Source organism: Ailuropoda melanoleuca, chromosome 6, assembly GCF_002007445.2.
Source record: "Ailuropoda melanoleuca isolate Jingjing chromosome 6, ASM200744v2, whole genome shotgun sequence".
Classification (NCBI taxonomy): domain Eukaryota; kingdom Metazoa; phylum Chordata; class Mammalia; order Carnivora; family Ursidae; genus Ailuropoda; species Ailuropoda melanoleuca.
In genome coordinates, this window is record NC_048223.1 from 12,478,322 (window position 1) to 12,491,655 (window position 13,334).

General features: G+C 39.5%; 1 protein-coding gene across 4 annotated transcripts in view; it reads right to left on the reverse strand.

Annotated features, from left to right (window-relative positions):
* Positions 1-13,334, reverse strand: part of PPP2R3A (protein phosphatase 2 regulatory subunit B''alpha) — a 227,112-nt gene that overhangs the window by 149,191 nt on the left and 64,587 nt on the right. The window lies entirely within an intron of this gene.

Below are 13,334 nucleotides of genomic sequence, written 5' to 3' on the forward strand. Positions count from 1 at the left end.
CAGCAATGTGTGGCCTTAGGGGGGTGACTTTTCATCCCTTTCCTGAGAATGCTCCTTCTCCTCAAATCATAGACATTCTAACCATCCTTCAAAATCCAATTCAAATTTTATGTATTTCATGAAGGTTTCCCTATGTAAGGCCCCTTTACTACTATTCTCCTAATGAAATACCATTAATCTTAAATGACCTCCACTTAACCTATTCTCTGGTTTAGCCAATGATCTCCATTTCTCTTGTAAAAGAGAGAACCTGATGCCCGGAACACACTGATCCATGACTAACAATTTAGTTTCTGTTATGCTCTCATATTTCTTATCACAGTAGTTGCTTCCTAAGAGTTGGTTATGCCACTTGTTTACAGTACTTTTTACAGTAATTACTCAATTACATATTACATAAACAAATGAAATATGAATGTGGAAAAAAGTTGTTTCCAAAATTCCTAAAATTGAAAATAAAACGTCTAAGTTGAATTATTTTATAAAGATTCAGTAAAAGGGGGCACCTGGGTGGCTTAGTCAGTTGGGTAGCTGACTCTTGGTTTTGGTTCAGGTCACGATCTCCTGGTCCTAGGATCTCTCCCAGTCCCTACGATTGAGCTATGAGTGGTGCTGGTGCTCAGTGGAATCTGCTTGAGATTCTCTCTCCCTCTCCCTCCTCCTCTGACCCCCCACCGGTGTGCACATGTGCACAAATGCGTGCGTGTTCTCCCTCTCTCAAATAAATAAATAAAATCTTTTTAAAAAAATTCAGTAAAGGCAAGCTGTTAGTAATATTTCTTTGCTGTAAAATTAGGTATGAGTGAGATAAAGGACAAAATAATTAAAATCTAGGAGGAGTCTACATTTGAATTGCTCCACTACTGACTTAAGTTCCTTCTTCAGTTTAAAGAAACAAACTGGAAATCAGTCAACAAATGTATTGAATGTGATTTATTAAAGAGAGATGTTATGGAACTCCAATTTCCAATGACACTCAAAGAAAAGGCTTTGGCTTTCTATCAAAAGATCTGAATAAATTAATGTTTTTAATATATACATAGAGTTTATGATTCCCTGAGTAACTATCAATACCAATTGTGTTCAAGTAAAAGGGCTTCAGTATTTTATAATCTCATAATTATTTTCCAAAGAGTCTAAACTCTTGAGGGTAAGGTCAATTTTATAGTCACGATTTTATAGTCAAGTATTTTTCTGGCCACTTATACACTGGGTATTGAGGGTATGGAGATAATAAATAAGTGGTCTCTTCTTTTCCTTACCATGCCTAGCACAATGGACAACAAATACTTTCATTTCATTCACTTCCCATAAGTCTCTGAAGTTTCAAAGTCAGAGAACAGTAGTTAAAAAAGAGCCTGCTCTGCTACACTCTTAAGAAAACATTTCTCCATTTCTTTTGATGTTGAAGAGAGCTCTAAGTTTTTGTTTATCTAACTGCTTTCCAAAGAAATCAGAGAGAGAAAAGACCAGGCCTCCTAAAGGGGCTTAGGAAAGAACTGGTCTGTGGTAATAAGTTATTGATGGAAAAAGACTATCATGAGGTTGGTTTATTTGCTTTTTACTTATTTACTTGTGCTTGTATGGAAGTAAATGTGCTTGGTTCTAGAAAGGATCTCAGAATGAGTTGGTTTCAAGAAGTATATAACTGGAACATAGTTGCAAAGAACATGGTTTTTAGAGTGACCTCTTTTTTTACTGGGAAAAAAATCAAGTATAAGGAATTTCACTACTGATGCAAATGTGACCTATGATCTACTTTCTTCTCTATTTTGATCACAGAGAAAGTATAATTCATGGGGCTGGGTGTTTCTGGGTGAGGGTTTTTCCCTGGAGGGGCTAACCAGCATGAAGAATATAAAACTATTAACACATAGTTTATAAATTCAGTTTGAGACCATGGAAAGGCTGGAACTGTGGGTAGTTATAATGAAAAGAGTCAACTGTAAGGGTCTTCCCAATGTCCTTCTGGAATAAACCAGGAGATCTTTTCTCCTGCCTTCTGCAGCATATATGAAGCCCATCCAGATAAGACAACTAGCCAACAGTAGGTGTTTCCTGCACAGCTACCTGCATCTCTTCTTGGCTTACAGATGATTCACGAGCATACCCTGTCTGAAGACACATGTTTGTCCTGTCTGGACAATGTGCTCAACCTGGGTCTTCAAGGCAACTATGTTAAGACAGCTTGACCAGAGGGTGAAAAAGCCTCATACTCTCTTCTGGGGATGACTGGGATCCATCACTTGTTATCTCAAGATCCAGCTGCCTAGACTAGGGTTCCTTACATGTTCCATATATGTTCCCCTACAGCAAACATGCTTGAACAAGGATGATATTTTTCAAAGAGAATCAGCTGTGGTGGTTCCTGGGTACAGAGTTTTACAAGTTCCTTCGCAGGATTAAGTGGAAGAGAGGCTAGCCCTCTGTCGTGACCTGAAAAAGTGAAGGATTTTTTAAGAATAGTTTTCTAAGAAAAGCAAGAAAAGGTGCTCCCTTACTGTGTCCTGAAAGGAAAGGGAGTGAGTCTAAACAACTGAGAAAGAGCCTGTACCCTCAAGGAAGGTGAGACAGGGAAGGGCAGAGGAGAATAAAGCTGTGTGTAACACCCAACACATTCCATTTTTGTAGAATTCAGTCTTTGAGGCTTAGTTTGAAACTCAGGATTGATTCTCTAGAGCTTTCTGAATCCTCTTATAATTCCCTGCCATTGATCCTTTTAGTGAAGACAGTGGTGAGATACAATATTAATTCTTTCTCTCTGGAAAGAATCAGCTCTATGGGATGTTTTAAGAAAAAAAAAATGGGTTGATTTCACAGGATAGAGAAAAATTTGAACACTTGCCTAAAGAAGTAAATCACTTATTTTGACTTGTAGAAAACTGCTAAACAGTTAATACTGTATATGCAATGTGTTGGGCCAAAATAAGTCTAGCCTTTATTTTATAAACAAACTTATAAAGTCATTCACCAGCCTCAGCTGAACATAGCTATGAAGACTGAGATGATACCAAGGCTTGTGGGGTGAACCAGGTAGCAAAGCTGTGAAAATCTGAGTGACAGAAATACATAGACAGCAAGCCTGGGAAAAGAGCTCAGTTGTGTTGAATGGTAGAATAAGGTCCAGAAAGACAACAGAGTCACGATGAAGTGACACCAAAGATTCTGCTCAAAAGATGCTAAAGGGAAAAAAAAAGTTACATATTTAAGAGGAAGCTCTGCTATATCAGGAGGGTACTTCTGATTCAAAAAACGAAGCTGGCTGTTTTGAAACACTTAAAAATACTAAATCAAAAGCCTTTCTCTTTCCACACAAAAACTTGTACACGAATGTTCATAGCAGAGTTATTCATAACATCCAAAAAAGTGGAAACAATCCAAATGTCCATCAGCTGATGAATGGATACAAAATGTGGTATACTCATACAATGGAATATTATTTAACCATTCAAAGGAATGAAGGACTGGTATATGCTACATGATGAACCTTGAAAACATTCCACTTAAGTGAAAGATACAAAAGACCGCATATTATATGATTCCATTTACATGAAATGTCCAGAATAGACAAAGCCACACAGACAGAAAGTAGATTAGTGGTTGCCGGGGACTGAGGGGAGGAGGGAATGGGAAGTGACTGCTAATGAATACAGGTTTGGGGGGGGGGTGAAGAAAATGTTCTGGAATTAGACAGTGCTGATGGCTGCACAACCCTGGTGAATATACTAAATTACGCACTTCAAAAGGGTGGATTTTATACTATGTGAATTATATCTAAAAAAAAAAAAAAAGCCTTGGCTCCAATTGGCAGAGTAGTTAAAAGAGGTAATAACTTGGAATCATAGACTTTGCTTAAAATACCATTGCAAATGAGCTTTAGGAAATTGATTATAAGCTAATTACTCTCTCTTAATCCTAAATTTTGATATCCTCCTTTAGGCTCTAATTTGGTGTTTTTACATTGTTTAATAGCTTGTTTTGTGTAATTAATGTTATTTTACTCTTAAAGAATGAACAGTGAGGTGGGAGAAGAAGGTTGGGTGGTGGTGATTATCTATGGCTTCTCTGCTCCTGGCCTGATCCTTGAGCCTTAAGTTTATTGGCTGCAGCAAAATAGGAGATCTAATAAGCATTTTGTCTTGCTTTAGTTGCCTCCAAATGACAGGAACACATTCCATGACGAATAACAGAAAGAACCTACAAATCGAATATTTTTGCCCCTCAGTATTCCTAATACTTAGAGGTAGATATTCTTTAAGGATCTGGGGCAAGAAGAGAGAATTAAGAGTCTAAAATTATTAGGCATAATAATTCTTAGAGTTCTAGAATTTCCAGTTCCTAAAGTTCTCTGTCCTCCTTAGTCTGCTTTTCTTCTTCCCTCTCTCTTTCAGGAATTACTTCAATTACAGATTGCTCATTATAAAGCACAAGAATTGTTTTAGCCTATAAATACGTCAGACAATTGAAGTTAGAGGGAATAGAGGGTTTCCAATCGACTGACATTACCACATTACATGTGAATGAACACACAGTAGCAGTTCTATTAAATACCTTGCCCCAGTGTCTTCATTGGTTGTATGTGCGTATATGACTTCTTAGTAATTTTGGGTGAGGGCTCAATTCACAGATGTCAAATAAAAAGGCTGGAATTGATGGTCAAAACTCTAGTGATAAGCATTATATTACAAATATAACAGCTGATGGAACTGTGCTTCCTGGATGTCAAGTGCGTTTTGGATGCCTTGTTTTAAAGATGGGAGATGTAGCTGTTAATCTGCTAATGGAAAGACCTAGTAAAGGGGAAAAATTGATGAATGCGGGAGAAAAAAGGCCAATCAGGGAGGAAAGTCCCTGAGTTAATGCGAGAGGATGGGACTTAAGCACCAGTACAGGGGTTGGCCTTAATAGGTGTCCAGATCATTCACATATAGTAATAGAAAGAAAGGGAGAGAGTATATGGGTACTGTTATGTCTAGGTGGCTAGCTAAAGATCCCTGTTCTGATTGGCTCACTTTTCTTAGTAAAATAGGAAACAAGGTCATTAGCCAAGGGTGAGAATGGAAGAGGATATGTCAGAAAACAGAGAAGAAGGTATGAGTCATTTGTGGAGTGGGAAAGTGAGGAATAGGGAGCTGTAATAGGACTGCCAGATAGCTCTGAAGGCCCACTAGAGGTTGGTGGTCAGGAATTTAGTGCAAAGACCACTCAGCATTATTGTGCGATTTTCTCCAGCCAAGGTTAGCTGCACAAATAAAAGCTCAAAGCAGACAGAGAACACAATTTAATGGAAGTTGCAGTTTTTCCAGGTGAGTACTGTGAAGTGAGGGTAAGGTAAAGAAGCTGAAAGTATATTCAGGAGAGTGATTTTAATGATGAACTATGGCAGTGGTTCTCAAACAACATCATGCACCAGAATTACCTGAAGGACTTGTTAAATCACTGATTGTTGGGTCCCCCATCCTTAGAGTTTCGATTTAGCAGGTGAGGGCTGGGGCCTGAAAATATGGTTGTTTTTTTTTATGTTCAGTTAGCCAGTGTATAGTACACATCATACGTTTCTGTTGGTTACAGAAGGGAGGGGGGTGGGGGGCAGGGGTAACCAGGTGATGGGTATTAAGGAGGGCACGTGTTGGGATGAGCACTGGGCATTACATGCAACTAATGAATCACTGAACACTACAACGAAAATATGTATTTCTATCAAGCTTGCAGGTGATGCTGATGCTGTCAGATAGGAACCATACTTTTAAAACTACTGACATAAACACAGAACTAGAGAACGCGTAGCTGAAGAAGGACAGAGGACAAATTCATTGGAGAGATCAAGGAACTGAGAAGCTTGTGTATTGGATGCTTCATCTACTGAAAACTCACAAGAATTGTAGCAAAAATAGTATTGGGAAGTGTCACAGAGCCAAGAGAGAAAATCTTTAAAAAATAAGGGAGGGGCGCTTGGGTGGCTCAGCTGGTTAAGCATCTGCCTTTGGCTCAGGTCATGATCTCTGGGTCCTGGGATCGAGTCCTGCATCAGGCTCCCTGCGAAGTGGGGAGCCTGCTTCTCCCTCTGCCTGCCACTCCCCCTGCTTGTGTGCTCGCGCGCTCTCTTTCTCTCTCTGAAAAATAAATAAATACAATCTTAAAAAAAAAAAAAGAAAGAAAGAAAGGAGATGATCTGGGGGGTAGTAGATAACTGCAACCAGGAGGGGTACTGGGTGGTGAGTCTGATGACATTAGCTCAAAGTTGGAGGGGGTGGTTTCAGGGAGGTAGGAAAAAGAATAATTTGGAAGTAGCAATAAAAAGCAAGACACTCACTGCCCCCTGCAGACCCAGTAGGCGAGGGGGTGAACTGGGAAAGAAAAAAAGCCAACATTTCACATGGGTATCCTGAGGGAGAGATAGATTTCAGTAAGAACAAGGAGGTAAAGGGAATGTTTAGAAAGAGTCTGGTGACATAGGAGATTCTGCCAATGAATGATGAGTTCAAGAGGGCATGGGGAAAAGATTTTGGGAGACAGGAGGGTTGGATGTGGACTGAGAAGAGAGGATATACAAGAATAGAGTGAGGAGAAGAGTCATGATCTGGATTCCTGGACTTTGGTGATCGGTGCAAACAGGGATGAAGAACTTATTAGATTAGTCCTGATGGTCTTAAGGCAGAGAGGGGTGAAGCTGTGAATACTGGGCAGGCCTATGAGGGAGGCCTGAGGACACTAACAGGAGCAAGTTGAGTTCTGGGAGCTCCTTTTCACTCCTGCCAAGGGTAGTGTGGAGGCTATGGAGGGACTACACTTATCAGGAGCATCTGGATATCTGGGACTCACATTTTACTAGAATTCTAGGGGAACATGCACAATTTGGAGCATGTTTACCCCCCAATTTTTTGTGTGCACACAAACATATTCAGAAAAAGGGATCACACTGGTACATCTGTTTTGCGATTTACATTTTTAATTACCTATTTTATCTTGACCATTTTTTCTACATCAGTATATCCATAAGTTCTTTTGAATACAAGTGGGGACATATCTGAGATAGTTGATGCTGATTCATCAGAAAAAATGGAGATGCAAGAGGCTCCTGACCTCAGAAGCCACTAAAGGTAGAGGGGGAAATACAGGTTGAACTCATTTTGCAAATTCCAATTTGCTACTAGCCAGATCCCATTACTTTTATTAATCTACACTGTGGTTAAATGAAATAGGAGGAAGGATGGTTTCCAACTGTCTTGCTGAGTGTTTTCATTTCTATCCAAACATTCTACCCAAAGAAGCCATCATCACCTATAAAGCTAGGGCAGAATAAACATTTTCCCTCAATGATATGACTGGTTAATCTCAATGAAGGCATGGATAGCAACCCAGAAAGAAAGGCAGAGAAGCATTTATTTTAAATGCTCCAGAATAAACTTAATAAGGTTCCTAAAGTGTGCTTTGCTATAATTTTATTTTTTTTATTTTTATTTTTTTTGTGTTTTCTTTTCTTTATTTTATTTTATGTTATTATTATATTATGTTAGTCACCATACAGTACATCCCCGGATTCCGATGCAAAGTTCGATGCTTCATTAGTTGCGTATAACACCCAGTGCACCATGCAATACGTGCCCTCCTTACTACCCATCACCAGTCTATCCCATTCCCCCACCCCCCTCCCCTCTGAAGTCTTCAGTTTGTTTCTCATAGTCCATAGTCTCTCATGTTTCATTCCCCCTTCTGATTACCCCCCTTTTCTTTATCCCTTTCTTCCCCTACCGATCATCCTAGTTCTTATGTTCCATAGATGAGAGAAATCATATGATAATTGTCTTTCTCTGCTTGACTTATTTCACTTAGCATTATCTCCTCCAGTGCCGTCCATGTTGCAGCAAATGTTGAGAATTCGTTCTTTCTGATAGCTGAGTAATATTCCATTGTATATATGGACCACAGCTTCTTAATCCAGTCATCTGTTGAAGGGCATCTCGGCTCCTTCCATGATTTGGCTATTGTGGACAATGCAGCTATGAACATTGGGGTGCATATGGCCCTTCTCTTTACTACGTCTGTATCTTTGGGGTAAACACCCAGTAGTGCAATGGCTGGGTCATAGGGTAGTTCAATTTTTAACTTTTTAAGGGACCTCCACACTGTTTTCCAGAGTGGCTGTACCAACTTGCATTCCCACCAACAATGTAGGAGGGATCCCCTTTCTCCACATCCTCTCCAACAATTGTTGTTTCTTGCCTTGTCTATCTTTGCCATTCTAACTGGCGTAAGGTGGTATCTCAGTGTGGTTTTGATTTGAATTTCCCTGATGGCTAATGATTTTGAACATTTTTTCATGTGTCTGTTAGCCATTTGTATGTCTTCATTGGAAAAGTGTCTGTTCATATCTTCTGCCCATTTTATGATTTGTTTATTTGTTTCTCGTGTATTGAGTTTGAGAAGTTCTTTGTAGATCTTGGATACCAGTCCTTTATCTGTGGTGTCCTTTGCAAATATATTCTCCCATTCCGTGGGCTGTCTCTTAGTTTTTTTGACTGTTTCCTTGGCTGTGCAGAAGCTCTTTATCCTGATAAAGTCCCATAAGTTCATTTTATCTTTTATTTCTCTTGCCTTTGGCGATGTGTCGTGAAAAAGGTTGCTCTGGCCGATGTCATAGAAGTTGTTGCCTATGTTCTCCTCTAGAATTTTGATGGATTCCTGTCTCACATTGAGGTCTTTCATCCATTTGGAGTTTATTTTTGTGTATGGTGTGAGAGAGTGGTCAAGTTTCATTCTTTTGCATGTAGCTGTCCAATTTTCCCAGCACCATTTATTGAAGAGACTGTCTTTTTTCCACCGGATGTTTTTTCCTGCTTTATCAAAGATTAGTTGCCCAAAGAGCCGAGGGTCCATTTCTGGGTTCTCTATTCTGTTCCATTGGTCGATGTGTCTGTTTTTGTGCCAGTACCATGCTGTCTTTGTGATCACAGCTTTGTAGTACAGCTCGAAATCCGGCATTGTGATGCCCCCAGCTTTGTTTTTCCTTTTCAACAGTTCCTTGGAGATTCGGGGCCTTTTCTGGTTCCATACAAATTTAAGGACTATTTGTTCCAGTTCTTTGAAAAATGTCCTCGGTATTTTGATCGGGATAGCATTGAAAGTGTAGATTGCTCTGGGTAGTATGGACATTTTAACTATGTTAATTCTTCCAATCCATGAGCATGGAATATTTTTCCATCTTTTTATGTCTTCCTCAATATCTTTCAAAAGTGATCTATAGTTTCTAGGATATAGGTCCTTTACGTCTCTGGTTAAGTTAATTCCAAGGTAACGTATGGTTTTTGGTGTTATTGTAAATGGGATGGATTCCCTAATTTCTCTTTCTTCAGTCTCGTTATTCGTGTATAGAAATGCAACTGATTTCTGGGCATTGATTTTGTATCCTGCCACCTTACTGAATTGTTCTATAACTTCTAATAGTTTGGGAGTGGATTCCTTTGGGTTTTCCATATAGAGTATCATGTCATCTGCAAAGAGAGACAGTTTGACTTCTTCTTTGCCGATTTGGATACCTTTGATCCCTTTTTGTCTTCTGATTGCTGTTGCAAGGACTTCTAGTACTATGTTGAATAATAGTGGCGAGAGTGGGCATCCTTGTCGTGTTCCTGATCTTAAGGGAAAGGCTTCCAGCTTTTCCCCATTGAGAATAATGCTTGCAGTAGGCTTTTCATAGATGGCTTTTATGAGATTGAGAAATGTACCCTCTATTCCTACACTCTGAAGGGTTTTAATCAGGAAAGGATGCTGTATTTTGTCAAATGCTTTTTCTGCATCAATTGAGAGGATCATATGGTTCTTGAGTCTTTTCTTGTTGATATGATGTATCACATTGATTGATTTGCGAGTGTTGAACCATGCTTGCATCCCAGGTATGAATCCCACTTGGTCATGATGGATAATCCTTTTAATGTACTGTTGGATTCTATTAGCAAGGATCTTGTTGAGGATTTTGGCATCCATATTCATTAGAGAAATCGGTCTGTAATTCTCCTTTTTGAGGGGGTCTTTGCCTGGTTTGGGGATCAAGGTAATATTAGCCTCATAGAATGAGTTTGGTAGCTTTCCTTCTGTTTCTATTTTTTGAAATAGCTTTAGGAGAATAGGTATTATTTCTTCTTTGAATGTTTGGTAGAATTCCCCAGGAAAACCGTCTGGGCCTGGAGTTTTATTATTTGGAAGGTTGTTTATCACTGACTCAATTTCTTCATAGTTAATTGGCCTATTTAAGAAATCTATTTCTTCCTGTTTCAGTCTTGGTAGTTTATAGGTTTCCAGGAAGGCCTCCATCTCTTCCAGATTGTTTAGTTTTTTGGCATATAGCTGTTGATAAAAGTTTCTAATAATCCTTGCAATTTCAATGGTGCTGGTCGTGACCTCTCCCTTTTCAGTCATAATTTTAATAATCTCAGTCCTTTCTCTTTGTTTTTGGACAAGTTTTGCCAGTGGTCTATCAATTTTATGGATTCTCTCAAAGAACCAGCTTCTAGTCCTGTTGATCTGCTCTACTGTGCTTCTGGTTTCTAATTCATTGATTTCTGCTCTAATCTTGGTCAACTCCTTCCTTGTCAGTGGGTTAGGCCTGTCCCTCTGTTGCTGTTCCAGTTTCTTGAGGTGAGAATATAGAAACTGCATTTTAGATTTTTCTATTCTTTTGAGTGAGGCTTGGATGGCTATGTATTTCCCCCTTAGGACTGCCTTTGCAGTATCCCATAGGTTTTGGACCGTTGTGTATTCATTCTCGTTGGTCTCCATAAATTGTTTAATTTGTTTTTTGATTTCCTGGTTTATCGAGTCATTCTTGAGCAGGATGGTTCTTAGCCTCCAAGTGTTTGAGTTTCTTCCAGGTTTTTCCTTGTGGTTGAGTTCCAATTTCAGAGCGTTGTGGTCTGAGAATATGCAGGGGATAATTTCAATCTTTTGGTATTGGCTGAGACCTGTTTTGTGTCCCAGAGCATGATCTATTCTTGAGAATGTTCCATGGGCATTTGAATAGAATGAGTATTCTTTGGTTCTGGGGTGTAGTGTTCTATATATATCTATGAGGTCCAACTCGTCGAGTATGGCATTCAAAGCCTTTGATTCTTTGCTTAGTTTTTGCCAGGGTGTTCTGTCTATTTCTGATAGTGGGGTGTTGAGGTCCCCTACTATTACTGTGTTCTTATCTATATGTCTCTTTATTTTGGTTAAGAGTTGGCTTGTGTATCTTGCTGCTCCCCTGTTGGGGGCATATATATTAATAATTGTCATATCCACTTGTTGAATACTTCCTTTAAGAATAATATAGTGCCCTTCTGTATCTCTCTCTATGGCCTCTAGTTTAAAATCCAGTCTATCTGATATGAGAATTGCTACTCCAGCTTTCTTTTGAGGTCCATTTGCGTGGAAGATGGTACTCCATCCCCTTACTCTAAGTCTGAATGCATCTTTGGGTTCAAAATGAGTCTCTTGTAGACAGCAAATGGATGGGTCATGTCTTTTTATCCAATCTGCAACCCTGTGGCGTTTTATGGGAGAGTTTAAGCCATTTAGATTGATAGAGATTATTGACAGATATGATTTTAATGATGCCATTTCTCTTTAAAGTCTTTGTATCGGTTGTGACTTGCTGCTCTGTATCACTCTTGGGGCCTTTTTACCTTTATAGAGCCCCCCTTAATATCTCCTGTAGGGCTGGTTTCGTGGTTACGAAATTGGTTAATGATTGGCGATTTTGGAACGTCTTTATTTCTCCATCAATTCTGAATGACAGCTTTGCTGGATAAAGGATCCTTGGCTGCATGTTTTTCTCTGAAAGAGCTTTAAAAATGCCCCCCCAAGCCTTTCTCTCATTCCAGGTCTCTGTAGACAGGTCTGACGTAATCCTGATACCTTTGCCTTGGTACGTGAGAAATTTCTTTGCCCTGGCCGCTTTCAATACTGTATCCTTGGATCTAATATTTGCGAATTGCACTATGACATGCCGTGGCGTAGGTTTGTCCTGGTTGAGCTTGGATGGGGTCCTCTCTGCCTCTTGGACACGAATGCTTGTTTCCCTTGCTAGATTAGGGAAGTTTTCAGCTACAATTTGTTCAAATATCTCTTCTAGACCTCTGTTTTTCTCCACCCCTTCTGGAATGCCAATGATTCTGACATTGGATTGTTTCATAGAGTCAGTAATCTCCCGTAATCTACATTCTTGGGTGTGGATTTTTTTAAGACCAGCTTCTATTTTCGTTTTTTCTTCTACTAACCCATCCTCCAATTCGCTAACGCGTTCCTCTGCCTCGGTGACCCTGGCCGTCAGAGCCTCTAGTTTTGACTGCATTTGGCTCATAGAATTTTTAATTTCTGTCAGATTCGCTCTCATTTCTGCCCTTAGGGATTCTATATTCTCAGCAACGCTTTCTCTGATGCTTTTTTCAAGTTTACTCATCATCTTGACCATTGTTGCTCTGAATTCCATTTCTGATAATTGGGATACATCCATATGTATCAATTCTGTGGCAGAGGCCACAGACTCATTATCTTTTCTTTGCTGGGGGGGACTTCTCCTTCTCGTCATTCTGATGATGAGACATTGCGGGGTTGTCCAGAGCCCCCCCCCCAAAAAAAGGAGTAGGTACGTAGCACAATTCTATATAAATATGACCATCTCAAGGGGTTTGGAAATTTCTGATCTCTCATTAGCCCAGAGCAGTGCAATTAATTAGATATATTTGGTATTTCATTAGACATAGTCAGGCCTCAGGGTATCCCCCAGTCATAACTATATGCCCTAGAATCATTTGGGGCCATCAGAGAAGAGCTCAGCATGCCGTATGTTCCTACGTATTTATATCATGTTGGCTTTTGCTGTGAGCTTTCAGTGAGACGGGACACTGCCACAGATGTGTGGATTGTATAGTGAGAATTGGGAGAGAATAGCTTTGTAAGATTCATTTTCCTACTGTGATGGGGCTGTGATGAGGAAAGCTGTTTGTATAGTGGGAAAAAGCTTCCTTGATAAAATTAATTTGCAGGTATCATTCGATGGGTAAAGTTACCAAAATAAAAGTAGCAGGAAAAAAAGCCAAATTGATTTTTTAATGCNAAAATTAATTTGCAGGTATCATTCGATGGGTAAAGTTACCAAAATAAAAGTAGCAGGAAAAAAAGCCAAATTGATTTTTTAATGCTTCCTTCTGTTTTCCTCACCAAGTCTATTCGTGTCTGGTTGCATCATGGAGTATTGCAACCAAACTGAAAAAGACAGCTGTGCTCGTGTTTTAGAAATGAACAGAATGGATGGTTTTGGTAAAATCTGGTTGGATGACAAAAGGTTGACCAAATGG